Source organism: Hermetia illucens, chromosome 1, assembly GCF_905115235.1.
Source record: "Hermetia illucens chromosome 1, iHerIll2.2.curated.20191125, whole genome shotgun sequence".
NCBI classification, from domain to species: domain Eukaryota; kingdom Metazoa; phylum Arthropoda; class Insecta; order Diptera; family Stratiomyidae; genus Hermetia; species Hermetia illucens.
In genome coordinates, this window is record NC_051849.1 from 161,695,731 (window position 1) to 161,711,241 (window position 15,511).

Consider the following 15,511-nt stretch of genomic DNA (forward strand, 5'->3'; position numbering starts at 1 on the left):
ACCAATAACTGGTAGACTAGTTTTATATCCATTTTATGTATCTTAATAATCTATTTGCAATGCCCCGTGTTGAGTCATTTCTAAAACATTTAATACTGTCTTTATCTAGATCACGATTCTTTTAGTGCATATTTACTTTTCCTAATTTTCTATTTGAAGATTCGTACATGGCACCAATATATTGTTATCGTACATCAACTTCTTTATTGATCTGTTTACCAATACCGGAAGGATGTGCTTGCAACTTAGTAACGAAAGTTTCAAGAAAGCAACTAGAACTTTAATCAAAGTTTGCGACATCGATTTCGCTGAATAGAAGAATAATAAATAAACCTTGCGAAGAGTACACGTATATATCAATAAAGCTGATTCAAGTACCTGCAAGTGAATTACAAATAGTCGTGCAAGGCACTCTGGATACGGGTTTCCACCCGACTCTCGGTTTCTTCGCGGAATGGGTAGCTGTTCTCCTTGAACTTAAACTGTGGTTTCTGGTTGAAGGAGGCCTCATTGAAATGAAATTGACTCTTTTTGTCACGCACAAATGGAATTAGATAAAATGAAAAATTGATAACCTTGAGAAACGGGGAATTATGGAAACTTTTCTGCAATATGTGCTGATACAAAGTGGTACGGGATTGATTAAATATAAATGTTAAATGGGTTCGTCATGTTGCATACTTTTGAATGAAGAGTTCAAAGCAAACCATGTCTTGAAGCATAATTGGGTTTCTGCCCACAGACGGAATTTTCCATCGTAATTCCTTTGTGCTTTTTCCTATTATCCTTAGATAAGAAATATGGAAGCAATAACACGACTCCACAGAGGACTTCGAGCCAACTGTGAATATCGATGGTTAGAAAAAGGTGATTCCATTGTTCACGGAATATCTAAGCTGCGTGGGGTTATAGATATATAAGAATTTTCATATAAGTTTCAGTCCACCAAATCATAAATTAGACATATTCTGATTAATTTTTGGTAAAAAAGCCTTTAAACTTTCTTGAATTCATTTTCTTTAGCTTCATACTGATTGGAGTTGCGTTATTTCCCTAAGAAACTATTCTTGCATCACTTAAAATCTGCATCGTTCATAACCCCTTAAAAAAATTTACGTTTGGTAGTAAAGTTTCCAATTTCGTATCCTAGCTCAAGTTTATTTAATTAATATAATAGTCAAATCACCAGACATTTTAATGTCGAAATTTATCGCCACCATAAAATGATTTCCTATCTTTAATTACAGATCATTAGTAGTCCCCCACAATTAGCTCCTAATAAAGGAGACTTATTATTTTTTTCTTGACTCCCCGGGAATGCATGTCTAATTTGATTATTTTCTGTAAGTTCGATATTAATTGCAACATGAAGATGAAACTCAATGCAAGGTGAATATAAGTAGAGATTTCTATCTGAGGGTAACTGCTGGGAGAATCTACAATATGTTACTAATTATTATAAATTCATTAATACCTAAAAGGTAACGACATGGATTAGAAACCTGATGGAGAATTCTCTTTTAGATGATAAGTTTTTATTGACATTTTAGAGAAAATGGTCCGGGGTGATGTTTTATATAAGCTTTGGTTTTAAATCTAGCGTGTCGAGATGAAGTATGCAGAGCGGGAAAGCTATCCACTAGAAAGGGTGGGAGTATTAGTAGTGCGATGCATGCGAAACATTATTTAGACCCTTTAGCATCTGAATCCGGCGTGTTTTTGTTAGCTAATCTTTTGAATAAAAATCAGCAAAATATTGTTCCGCTTTCGACTTCATTCTATTTTTTATAGCATATATTATATTTCGGGAATCATTTGTTTCTATCTTAAATGCGAGGGTATGTGCAGTATTTCGGAAACCATTTATTCTCCGTTTCAAAGTTTATAGTTAGTTAGTTCTCAAAATCAGTATGCGCGATTGAAAAAGACAATATTGCAAAAATCAAACAATCTTCTGTTCGCTTCTTATTCATTTATTAGATTGCCGCCAAAAATGTGCATTAGTCAAACTTGGAAAAGATAAATTTATGAAAGTGTTATTTGTGTTAAACTCCAAAAGAGTAAATACTGGCAAAATGGACGACATGGACCTCAATCAATTGATCTTCAATATTGTTACAAGAGAATGTTTTTTAAGGGGAATAGCCTCGTCTCTTCAGAAATTTTTATAATAATTCATGAAATTAGTACTTTCATAACTTAATTCTTGATACGTACCGTGAAAAAAGACACTTTTTTACAAGATACGGGCAATACATAGAATATTTGCTGAAAATTTCAGCAAAAAATATTAAAATTTAAGTCTTTGGCAGCAAATCTCCCGAGACGTTTCCAAAAAAGTCGTTTTGCGGCGACGGTTGTAACCAACGTGATTCTAATGGTATATAAGTTTCCCCAGATAACACTCTCGAATTTTTCTCTTTGTGATGATTTTTCGATTTTGGGCAACACTTGCAAAGTCAAAAAACACAATTTTCGCTTAAAATATCGGCATATTTGCTGCTGTAAAATAAAGAACTGTAGAACAAACAACAAACTTTAAACTGTACCAAATTTCAAAACAATTAGTGGAATAGATTTTAAACTACAGCCATCACATCACATCTTTGAAAATGTGAACATGGGGAAATTGCTTCAAATTTCAACAGATCGAACGGAGTGGCTCAGATCATTGAATGGTTAAAATTTCATATCTCCGTTAGTTTTGTTCCATTCGCTCTAGAAATCAGACACAACATTCTTGAAATGCTGTGCATTCATAAAAAAATTATTCATCAACAGCGCAACAACCGGTATCCGGTCTAGGTCTACCTTAATAAGGAACTCCAGACATCCCGGTTTTGCGCCGAGGTCCACCAATTCGATATTTCTAAAAGCTGGCTAACGTCCTGACCTACGCCATCGCTCCATCTTGGGCAGGGTCTGCCTCGTCTTCTTTTTCTACCATAGATATTACCCTTATAGACTTTCCGGGTGGGATCATTCTCATCCATACGAATTAAGTGACCCGCCCACCGTAACCTATTGAGCCGGATTTTATACACAACCTTACGTTCATGGTATCGCTCATAGATTTCGTCGTTATGTACGCTACGGAATCGTCCATTCCTATATGGGGGGCCAAAAATTCTTCGGAGGATTCTTCTCTCGAACGTGGCCAAGAGTTCACAATTTTTCTTGCTAAGAACCCAAGTCCCCGAGGAATACATGAGGACTGGCAAGGTCATTGTCTTATACAATGAGAGTTTTGACCCTATGGTGAGACGTTTCGAACGAAACAGTTTTTGTAAGCTGAAATAGGCTCTGTTGGCTGCCACCAACCGTCCGCGAATTTCATCATCGTAACTGTTATTGGTTGTGATTTTCGACCCTAGATCTCAACGGTCTCAAAGTTATAGTCTTCTATCTTTATTCTTCCCATGATGTCAATATCGCCAGCATAGGCCAGTAATTGGGTGGACTTAAAGAGGATCGTACTCCTTGGATTTACCTCAGCATCACGGATCACTTTCTCGAGGGCCAGGTTAAAGAGAACGCATGATAGGGCATCCCCTTGTTGTAGAGCGTTGTTGATGTCGAATGGTCTTGAGAGTGATCCTGCTGCTTTTATCTGGCCTCGCACATTAGTCAGGGTCAGCCTAGTTAGTCTTATCAATTTCCTCGGGATACCGCATCTCAATGGTTATATTGAAACAAAATTTGAGGAAGCTATGGGATTGTGAACGTTTTTTTTTCACGGAATTTATTCCAATTATTCGGTTTGATTAGTACTTTCCAGTCTCAGTTTTGACATAAGCTGTGAGAGAAGGGAGGGCGGTTGCTGAAAAGTAATCACTTTAAACGCCCGCTCGCGAGACTATGCACCCGAAAAATCTGAAAAAAAGAAGGTGATGCCTGTATGTGACATCTATGTCACCAAATATTGTCCATTTCCATATCTACTCAAATAAAGGTAAATATATATTTTTACAAAGCTTGCTGTTCATTCTACAGCGAGAGTTTCGTACCCTTTCATACTTCAAGAGAAGAGCTTACCTTTTTAAGGTTTCGTGTAAAACAGAACCTTTTGAAATCGATTCACTGTCTGTCTCTGTCAATTACACGCACTTTTCTCCAAAACGGCGAACGAAATTTTGTGGGCACATGGGAGCCATACAGCGAGCGATATAAATTTACGTGCAGTTTAATGGGGGGCTCCCCTTACATGCAAAGGGGGAATCTACAATTTTGTTTTTAACGGATATAGTCGTGTAGGGTATCAGCTGAAAGGTCCCGATTAATACTTTCCTTAACTGATATTAGTTTTGGCGTTAATTGCAAAGTGCGCGAGTAAGGAGTCCGAATGTACGCACTTAAAGTGAGACAGGACTCGTTTTCGAAAACTACCCAACCTGAAATTTACTGAAAAACCCCCCTTAAATTCATTGTAGGACTACTAAATTTCGCACCAACATAGAGAACCATATTTCGCATACACATGACAAATTAATTCTGACCATCAACGCCAACGTTATAGCGGTTCAAACTTTGCAAATTCGCGCGAATTTACTGCTTCTGAAGCGATGCAAATAAGATGCTGACGTCATAATTAACGAGAGTAATTGACATTTGAATGAAATATTAAAATTCCATTCATGAAGAATCTACTTCTCTCCAGCCCTTTTTGTATCTGTTGTAGGTTAAATTCTTCGCATTTGCTAATAATATTAAACTCAGAGAGTGAAGCCTATGGGATTGACTATTATCAAGGCTTTCCATCAAATGATTTATTTAACTCGCTTTCTACAAAGTAGAGGACAATAGAATTTTTAGCTATGTGACACGGGGCTGTCATGCACTCGTCGCTTCTCACATCTTCTTTTTCTTCAGTCTTTGCCCCGTTCACCAATCGGGGTCGGCTCGTTGTGATCAGTTTTGCCATTTTATTTTATCAAATGCCTGATCTGGCTGTAATTGCAAAGTTTTTAAATCCCCCATCCAGCGTATCGAGCCACCGTTGTTTCGGCCGGCCTTTTGGTCGTTCACCATTGACTTCGATGTTCAGACCAATATTGGCAAGTGAATTCTCGTTAGTGCGAATTACGTGACCATTAGCAGTTTTTCCACGATCGATGCAAGCCCATATCGATCGTGGATATTCTCATTTCGGATGTACTCAAAACGTGCCACGCCACTAGTTCAACGCAACATCTTCGTCTCCATTACCGCCAGACCCCGTTCATGGTATTTTATAGCCGGTCAACACTCAGAACTATAGAGAGCGGCAGGATAGACGACATTGCATTAAATTTTAGATTTGAGACGTTCGCTGATACGTCGATCACAAAAAACACCAGTTGTGGAATGCCACTTCATTCAGGTTCCGTTGATGCGAGAAGCAATTTCATTACACAGTTCTCCATTGGCTGATAGCATTCACCCGAGGTATTTATATCGCTCAGTTCTGGACAGGTTACTGCCGTTGGTAGAACTGAGCGATTTACATATCTCGAGTCAATGCTATCTGCCAATGGAGAACTGCGCTATGCTTCTCCTATAGGAAAACACAAAACCTTTTATACTTGAAGCGTCACGCTTCCGGTTTCCCGACTTATTTTATTTAACTTAGAATGAGTTCCGAATTGTTTGGAATTGTCATCATTTTTCATATCGTCGACATAACTTCAGTCCACAACGTTTTGCTTACACGAGGCAATCGCGTGCGAATAGATGCCCTCTTCCAGAGGGGCTGTGTATACTTATGTATATTATTACAATAATTCATAATAGAGCTTCTTAAAATTGTACATAAAAGCGGTGTTGATTTTGTTTTTATATAAATGGTTTTCACCAAATAGTACCGTGGCCGTCAACTCTTCCATATAGCCGAAAGAAATGACTTGAAAAAACAACTTTCCGTCAAAAAGAGTCTGCTACGATGGCATGTCTATCTAAAATCGAATGTTAGATACTTAGAGGGAAATGCTATTGAATAAGTGCCTAGATGTGAAGATCAGAAGATAATATGGCAAAGAGTGTTGATTGGATTTACAAGTCTCAGAAAGAAGCTTGATTATCAAAAATATCTCCTTACAAGTCTATAGATATGAAAACGTTTTCTTTCCTGATTTTAATAAATATTTAATCCAAATGATAATTACTGGGAACAGTCAATCAGGTCTGAAATTACTAACGAATCAGAAATCCAGATACGCTATAGATCCAAACATACGAGTTTATAAGTGGTGCATGCATTCACTCTGGAACGTGAATTAATAAATCATACCAATGTTCCGTATATGTGCTCCAATCAATGCCCTGTTAATAAACAATTCTAAAAATATTCTCTCACTTTGTACGTCCACTCAACATTATCGAGTATTTAATTATTTAAACGAGCAACACGAACGTCCATTTCGTTCCCAATATCGCATATTCCAAGCGATTCAAGTCGCACTGGCAACACGCTTGAAGTACAAAAGTGCAGTCCACAAAAGCAATCCACTTTTTTCTGTGTTTTTATTAATGCACAAAAAGCATTGAACTCACATCCACATGCGATATAGATTTATACACACGCCCCATTGGGAATGTTTTGCTTTTGTGATGATGGATATGTGGGAATGGTGGATGTTAATGCACTCATTCCCAATGTGGGAGCTTTTCTTTCAATATATTTCTTTATGTAGAGACAGTCTATGGCATAAGAGATCAGAATCTTGCTATAGTCGGTCTAGAAAATAAATAAGTCATGCCTTTTTTAGTCGTTCTTCTTATCTCCATATCTTTACCTATCTAAAAGTGACCAATTTATCTTACTATTAATTAAAAAAAACGTTTAAAAATAAACTGTTCCCAATCGGTCTCCCATCTAGATACCAACTATCTTCAATAGGGCTTAACTTTTGTGGTCAAAAGGAACTATTTTTCGGCTATTAATTTAGAATTGATTTCAAAATCTATGTTAATATAGGCAACATAAATGTTTCCTCTTCCAGTTCAGCATAACTTTTCTGATCAGGTAAAATCTTATTTTCCCTCAAAATTCATTATAACCATTGAGCTGATCGGGGTCTAAAAGTTGTACTGTATATGTGGACCTATCAGGATATCAATGAGATACTACCATGTTGAGGTGCAGCAAATTCATGCGTCGTTGATAATGAAGGTAAGATTCTAGTATCACGCTTCGTGACTTCATGGCTACGCACTTTGATACTCCTAGCTTGAAATTAGCGAGGTTTTCTAGCGAATTCAATAATAATAATAATAATTCGAATTAGCTGGAAATACGAATAATTGATGTACGAGGTATCGGGAGTTCATTGTATTATATATGTGTATCTCGGTTTTCTAAAGTCTGCTGAAAAACCGTAAAACAAAAACAATTGGGTTCTTTGAGATGACAATAATCTCGAAACCGCAAGGCTCTCCACACAATAAAATGGAGTGGCCATTTCAACGATCAGATGCCAACCGAACAGAAAATGAAACTTCAAGTAACTGGAAAAATATTAAAAGCAACAAAAACTCATTTTCCGTTTGAAACAAATACGACGATAAATGTATGAAGATTTGGCAAATTTTTGTATGCTCTATCAAAAATGAGCTATTGTATTTACAATCATTGACGCCTTTTTTTGAACAAACTTTACATCAGGAGACAATTTCTGTTTTTGGTTCGGAGGCTTCTATTTTGTCGAGGCGTATTCTGGGAACCATTTGTTCTCCTCTTCGTCAACACATGGCACTTCAACGATTCAAATTAGACATAATAATTCTGCAGAGACCTTCGATGCGAACATTGGTGCAGCACGTGTCATTTTGTGCCATCATATGTCGCACTGATTGCGGCTATTAGTTTCTGCGGAATGCTCCTACGGCATAGAGCATATCACATACACTCTCTGTTCATACTGTAGAAAACTTTCACGAACTCCAAAATTCTTCGTCATATGTTGATATTGTCAATGTGCGAAGATTCGGGCCGAAAACAGTCTGCTTCAAGTCTCAGTCAGGGAGCACACTGATACCCCTCCAATTGTCACACTCAAGACGGGTGGAATCTTAACTACCATCTCCTTCTTCCACTCTCTGAGTAAAGTCTCCAATTCCCAAAATTTCCGTGTGAGCGGAAGTGGCATGTCTGCAGTAACAGCATGCATTGATGGTCGAAATTGTTTCCGTTCATCGATCTGCTTCCACGATTCCACAGCCAGCCAAATCCAATGATGCCTCTTCGGGACGGGGCCGATGCTTTAGAACCTAAGAGAAGAGCATTTTTAATGGCAACCCAATAGTTTTCCCACTGTCGACCGATGGAAGAGTTGGATCACATAAGCGGTCGATGTTGAACTTGGGAGATCGCAGCTCTCCAACCCTGCGAGAAATGACGAACGCAACAAGCAAGGGAACGTGATCCCTTCCCCAATGACCATATGACACACTCTGTGCTCGAACAATGCACCACCATTGTCTTCATGGCCGCCAAGACTGTGCTCCCCATCACATGTCCGAGCAAGGTGTTGTCAGAGTCCACCTTGGCATTCAGATCACCCATCACGATTACAATGACATCTTTAGGGAGTTTCCCCTGAACTGCATGTAATTACTCGTAGAAAGCATCCTTCTTCACTATATCGGAAATCTACATAACACTGTATAACTGTGATGCTTCTTAACCTGGACCGGAATCTTGCAATCAGAAATCTGCCAGAAACCGGCTCCCAGGTGAAAAAAACGAGAAATAACGAGTTGGAATTAGCAAGCATTCTGGGGACCCCCGCTACTGTTGTCAAGGTGCATACGCACTTTCCAGAAACCACTCATAGTCGATTTTCAATAGCAAAAGTTCGTAACCGTGAGGTCAGTCTCTATCCGAGGCGTTGATGTTTCAATAGCAGTAAAGTTACAAAACTTGCAGGTTGCTAGCCCACAAATGCCTATCTCCTCTAGTCACCTCCTTCCTGTCGGTATGACTGATAATCCTTCTGTGGCATGAAATTTAGTGAGAATATTGTAACTATGAATTCTCATGGGGTTCCATACATACAAAAGGTGGTGCAAAATGTTCATTTCACCAAAATTAGCTCTTTGTGGAACAAGTATTTATTTTGACGTCGGTTATGAATTAGGAGAGTGAAGAATCAAAAAGCACAGACTTAAGACTGGACCCATTCTCAGAAACTACCCCCGTGAAAAATGAAGAAAATTCATGATACTCCTGTATAACATCTAGGCTTAAAAATATACACCATAATATCTACTCAAACGTAGTAATAATAGTATATAAAATTACAGACCCCCTTTCCGTACTGGAAGTCGTGCAAGTGAAAGAGTACGATATTTGAAAGTTTAGTGCTATTCCTACTATTATTAACAAAATTGGTTTTTGCATGAATTTGCTACACTCAAGTGACTGAAATTATTGACACAAAATTTTACAAACATATGGTATTGGGAATGATGTAATTTGCTGTCGAATTTAAGAAGAGGCTATCATAAAAAACTAAATGGAGGCGTAATTTTTTGTCTTCAAAAATAGTATAGCCATGGCAGATATCAACTGAAAGATCTTAAAGAGTATGAAAAAGGTTGTTTTTATGATTAGGGACAATCCTATTGTTTTTATTTTCAGAAGAAAACAGAACTCATACTCGAAAATCGCTCAACCGAAAAATCTGAAAAAAGTTGTAGCTATGCATTTATTTTTTTAAATTAAATTAAAAACCACCGATTAAGGAGATCATTCCGTGTGACGCCCGTTTTTTAAGGTTTTGTGTAAAACAAAACCGAATTAAAATCGGTTTACTCTCGTGTCTGTCTCTCTGCCCGTCACACGCATTTTTCTCGGAGACGGTTATAGCGATTGACACCAAATTTGGTGGGAAGGTAGGAACTGTGAACGCTCACGCACATAGTTACATTCTTTTATGTTGAATTTAAGGGGAGGTCCCCATACATGCAAAAGGGGGGTGTAAATTTTTTGTTCACCAAAAATATTTATTTAGTGTCCGGATAGCTGAGTGGTTAGAGCACAAGGCTGTCGTACGGAAGGTCGCGGTTCAAATCTCGCTGGTGGCAGTGGGATTTGTATCGTGATTTGACGTCGGATACCAGTCGACTCAGCTGTGAATGAGTACCTGAGTCAAATCAGGGTAATAATCTCGGGCGAGCGCAATGCTGACCACATTGCCTCCTACAGTCTACTGTAGTGTACCGTTACGGTCTTGAATGAAGTGCTCTAACACACTTCAAGGCCCTGATCCAATATGGATTGTTGCGCCAATGATTATTATTATTATTATTATAAAAATATTTATTTGGGGTATCAAAAGGTATCGACTAGTACTTTCCGAAGCCGTTCATAATTTTGACATTTATTGGAAAGGTGGGGAGTGCGGGGAGTCGAAAGTGACCATTTCTTTAACGAACCCATTCTCAGAAATCTGAAAAAAATCAGGAGGGTGCCACTATATGGTGCCTGGGCTCCAAAATACCTTCCATATCGATATCTTATCAAATAAAGTTATTAATAATGTTACTATAATTTTTAGTAATTGTAACCCCCCTTTATCTTAGAACTACGAAGTGTTGCAGCAATGGAGACTATAACACAGAGTATTGTCTTACCGAATTTAGTGAAAATCGCACTATTACTAACAAAATTATAATACATCAAAATTGTCGCTTCTTTGCAAATTCAAGACTATAAATGCCAATTTCACGGGAAAGTGGATACTCTCAAATAATATATGCATATATTACCTTCTATGTATTAATGGGGAAAATGCACACTCAAATGTCTTGATAAAAGAAATACACAACACGTTTCGTACCTGAAGCGTCCAGCTTTTGGTTTCCCGACTTGTTTACGGTTGCTTTGCATTTTTGTTGTGGTGAAAGAAAAGAATGCAGAGTTCCAAATTTTTACTAGATACTTATTACATCTTAGATTACATGTTTACATTTTTTTATCTAAAAATATGACGTGGATGACAAGTTCATCACTGGAATGGCATCCATGTAAAACAAGTCGGGAAACCAGGAGCTGAACGCTTCAGATATAAACGGTTTGTGTTTCCCTACGTGAGGAACTTTGAGTACGTGGCAGTTGCGCTTGCCTTGCTCTGCAAACTACTGTATCGATTATATCAACTTTATTTGTGTAGATATCGGAAAAAAATGTATTTGAGGCCTAGATTTCATATAGATGCTTCACTGTGTTTTTTTTTCAGATTTTTCCATTGGATAGGTCCTGAGAACGAAACCTGTTTCACTTTTTGGATCACACATTTTGAGCCCTATCTCCCCTATGTTTTACCAAATATCAGAAATAAAATCAGATTCAAAAAGTACTAATCGAGCCCTTCCATTTTATACCCGACACAACTGTATTCTGCGAAAAAACATGTTCACCCCTCTTTCGCATGTATGGGAAGCCCCCCTTCAAACACGACATAAAAAAGGCCCAACTCGCCCCGCTCCGCCCCAACTTTGTGATAATTCTGGCTGACTAGTTTATCTCAAATAAAAAAAATAAATTGCATTTTAATCTATAGGTGAATCGTTATCGTAGTAAGTAGAATTTTTTGAAAAATTTGATAATTCAACTTTTCACACGCTTTTCAAAATGATAGCTCAAAATCACATGATTTTTTGCTACCATTTTTTATATAGGCAGAAAACCACTCAATATTTTTTTAAAAATTCTATAATAGTTTCCTGGATCGCCACACATGTGCTGAATCTTCCATTAAAATTTCTTTATTTAAATCCATTGAACCGTTTTCAAGAAAAAAAAGCTAAAAACTTAAAAACTAATCCAGTTTTTAGAAAAATGTGTTTGAAAATTCACGTGTAAATTACACCATGAAATTTTTGCTTATCACTAATCTGCTATTCCTGGTGCAGATTCTCTCTTCCACTTCTTCTTGGAAATTTCGTTAGGCCGCAATTCTAGACTCTTCGCATCGCTCATGCTCTCAGGACGACTGATCCGGACTTCGTTATGCACTGCAGCTACGCGCTTAATCATCTTACCTTCCCCCCCCTTTTAAACTCTCCATTGGACTTTATTCTTGCAGAAATTGGTTAGACTTTTCCTGTTGACTGAATATTGAAATCGCTATAGTACCGCGCACTCCTAAATAGAGGGAATACGATCCCGTCAGTGCCTTTTGTTCTTGTATTTTTCCTTCTATTTTGTACAATTATATTAGGTTGGGGGAAAAGTAATGTCGTATTTGTGATCGAATTTTAACGCTTTATTTAACATACTTAGAATTATCCGATTTAAGTCAAATATGCGCCGTTTTGTTCGCAAACTTGTTGCCATTTAGAAGGCAACTCCATTATCCCTCTCCTTATTTGTAAGAAACTCAGACAGCCAGTTTTCGCAAGCCTCTTTTGAGGCGAACTTAGCAGTATCAAGAGCGTTTTGCATGGACCGGAAGAGATGGCGGGTCATCAAAGATGTGTGAGGCCGAGCGCTGTCCTGGTGCAACAGAACACCATACCTATTGACCAATCCTGGCCGCTTCTGGTCAATCGCCTGCTTCCAACAGTCGAGTTGCTCACAGTAGAGGACCGAATTGAGGGTCTGACGATAGTTGAGCAGCTCATAGTGGATGATTCCCTTCCAATCCCACCAAAAACACAGCAAAACTTTCCTGGCCGTCAATTCGGGCTTGGCGATGGTTTGGACCGGCTCGCCGCGACCATAATCTTTTTCGTTTGAGACTTTCGTACGTGATCCACTTTTCATCACCAGTCACAGAATTAATTTCGTTTCAGCAGTGCATCGCAGGCGTTGATTCGATGTAAGAAATTGTTTTGCGTCAACTCATGTGGCACCCAAACATCCAGCTTTTTTTGGAACCCAATTTTCTGCAAATGGGTCCAAACGGTTTTATGGTCCTTACTGAGTTCCTGGTCAATCGAGCGAATGCTCACATGCCGGTCTACTTGGATGATTTCGACGATTTTATCGGTTTCTACGACGATTGGCCTACCAGTACGGGGTGTATCTTCGACATCCACTACGCCAGAAAGAAATCGATCGAACCAACGCATAAACTTCGCAAATTTTTTCGGCCACCTTCGTTCCATTTTTACCTCTCAGGTAGTAAAAACGTAAAATATGACGAATTTCTTCCTTGGTGAACTCCATCTTTGACGCGGTATAACTTGAGACTAAATCGTGCGATCATAAAACTGTCAAAGAGACACCTGTAGATTGTCGTCTTCAAATCGATGATGTATGACCCGATGCGATAAGTACAACACAAGATATGTTTAAGTGTCGTCATCTATTGACAAAATACGGTATTACTTTTTCCCCAACCTAATATGTTATTTATTTTGGCTTCCAGTACTGCTTCTATAATCAGTATGATTTGGTTAAGGGCAGTTTTGGATGCACACGATAATAATATAAGGATGATGAACTCTAAAATCCAAACAGAAGCATTTCAGCATCAATTTGCTTTGTCGATGCGACCCATTTCAATCTTTGTTTGTGACTTCCAGGGTCGCTTTAGCAATAGATGAAAATCGTCTCACCATTCCTATTATCGTCGGTGAATTATATCAGGCCCCATACTCATCTTACTGTAAATAACATTTCGCATCTGCAGGTGTTAATCATGATCTGGTCCATGTATTTCTGCATTACAATCCCAATCTAAAACGAAGAATCTCCCATGTGTGAAAGCCCTAATTAAAAAGTCTACAATTTATTGCTTTTCAGAAGAAAACATTCCATTCTTTTACACTTAGTCATGGAAAAAAAAATTAGAAAAATGATTGCTTACACTTTCTTGGCGAACAGTCTATATTAGCAGCAAAAGAAAGAAACCTGTAGCTTTTACCGGAAAAGAGGGGTCGAAAAGCTCACAATCCACCTAATCACCCAGCACTCGAGAGCGAACTCTCCTCTATATTTTGTTGTGGGACGGGTATTTCCCAGCTGGCTCGCGTAGTGGCGCTTGACTCAGAAAGCAAACGCAGAGGGTACTACACTCGTATCTAATCGTCACAGTTTCTGGCTTTTCACACATCTGAGTAGGGTGGGCAAAGTTTATAAAAGTTGGAGTCGGCTTTCCAAGCATTTCAGTTGATTTGCAATTCGTTCAGTTTTCACATCAACTTCTTCAGCAGTAAAGAAGCGAAGAGAGAAAGTTATAAGAAAATCTTCGAGTTTTTTCCTAACAAAGTGTTTTGTATTGTGAATAATTTACTGAGAAAGATAAAAGATTGTTTTGAACGAGAACCATTGATTTGAGAAATATACAAATCAAATCTGAAAAAGTGATTGAATTGAAAATAACATTTATAAACGAATCTTAAAGAAAAGTGAAAATTCATAGTGGCATTGAATTGTCTGAAGTGTAAACAAATAAAAAAGTGTTTGAAGGGAAATATACCTGAGTGAGCAGCAAATACCTGCATTTTTAAAACAAACTCATAAAAGTCTAACTGACAACGCCACATAGCGCCAGATCATCTTGCTTTATTTATTGGATTATAAATAAATCACGGAATGTAAGTACGAAAGTTTGTCTTCCTAAATTAGAACAAAATTTATGTCTAACTTTGGCCAGTGCTATCAATTTACTTTGTTAAAGTCAAGTCTTAAGTGGAAAATTAACAAACAAATTTAGATTTAATCTGCAATTGGTGTAGCTCGAAATTAGCCTCAATTATATTCGAGGAAATAGATACTTTTGTGGAGAAAGAACGTCAGAAAAATATGCATTCACACAACAGCCTCAAAGATGATCTAAACCAACCAACCTACACGTGCACGAATAAAAGGTCAAGATCTTTGGATTAGCCAATTGAGTTCAGCTCATGAGTGTACCCAAATCCATTATTCAGTGTCTATTTTAAAGTTCACTATTGTATCCTTCAGACGGTTGTATTCAAACCGTGTAAGACACACAAAATGAGGCATAATTTAAGTGGGTGAGATTATCTTGAATTTGAAACCGTTGCAGCATTTCAAATTTTCGCAATATCATTCAATTTAGATACATTTGAGCTCAGACATGCAACCAATGTATCTGGGTTAGCTTTTTATTTGTAAAGCAATCGCCCGGCCCCCAGTTAGATTATATAAAGCCGCTATTGCTATCTTAATATATTTCAATCAACCCAATTGATTGCGCTTTGGATCAAACTAATCAAAATGCATTTCCGGCTTGTCAAGATTTATGGTTTAAGAAAAATACTAATAAAAGGTTTGCAATTTATACCGAAATTGCTATACGAACGACCAAGTTTCGGATTTATGTAGGCTGTTTTTTCGTTGTTTGTTTTGTGCGGTGTTAGTTGTTATAGGTTTGTAACCACTAGCCTAACCTTTTTTAGTTAAAGTTTCCACTTGTATTGCGAATCCAAAACGTTGAAGACTCTAAACAAAAACAAACGAGAGGTGGCTTGCATAAGCAAAAGTTTGAGTATCTTAACTTTGTAACTGTATCCGGCGAATGGGTGTTTGAAATATCGTCAATGGTTGAATGTCACAACC

At 37.9% G+C, this 15,511-nt stretch overlaps 1 protein-coding gene across 3 annotated transcripts in view; it reads left to right on the forward strand.

The window, feature by feature from the left end:
- The window catches only part of LOC119646689 (protein pinocchio), a 220,109-nt gene that overhangs the window by 166,395 nt on the left and 38,203 nt on the right, over window positions 1–15,511 (forward strand). Inside the window, exon 1 of one of the 3 annotated variants that reach the window (XM_038047253.1) lies at window positions 14,007–14,523. The exons of the other annotated variants lie outside the window; for them this stretch is intronic. The gene's annotated coding sequence lies outside the window, so the exon portion shown is untranslated. Of the gene's footprint in view, window positions 1–14,006; window positions 14,524–15,511 lie in introns of those variants that run through there. 3 annotated transcript variants of the gene reach the window in all.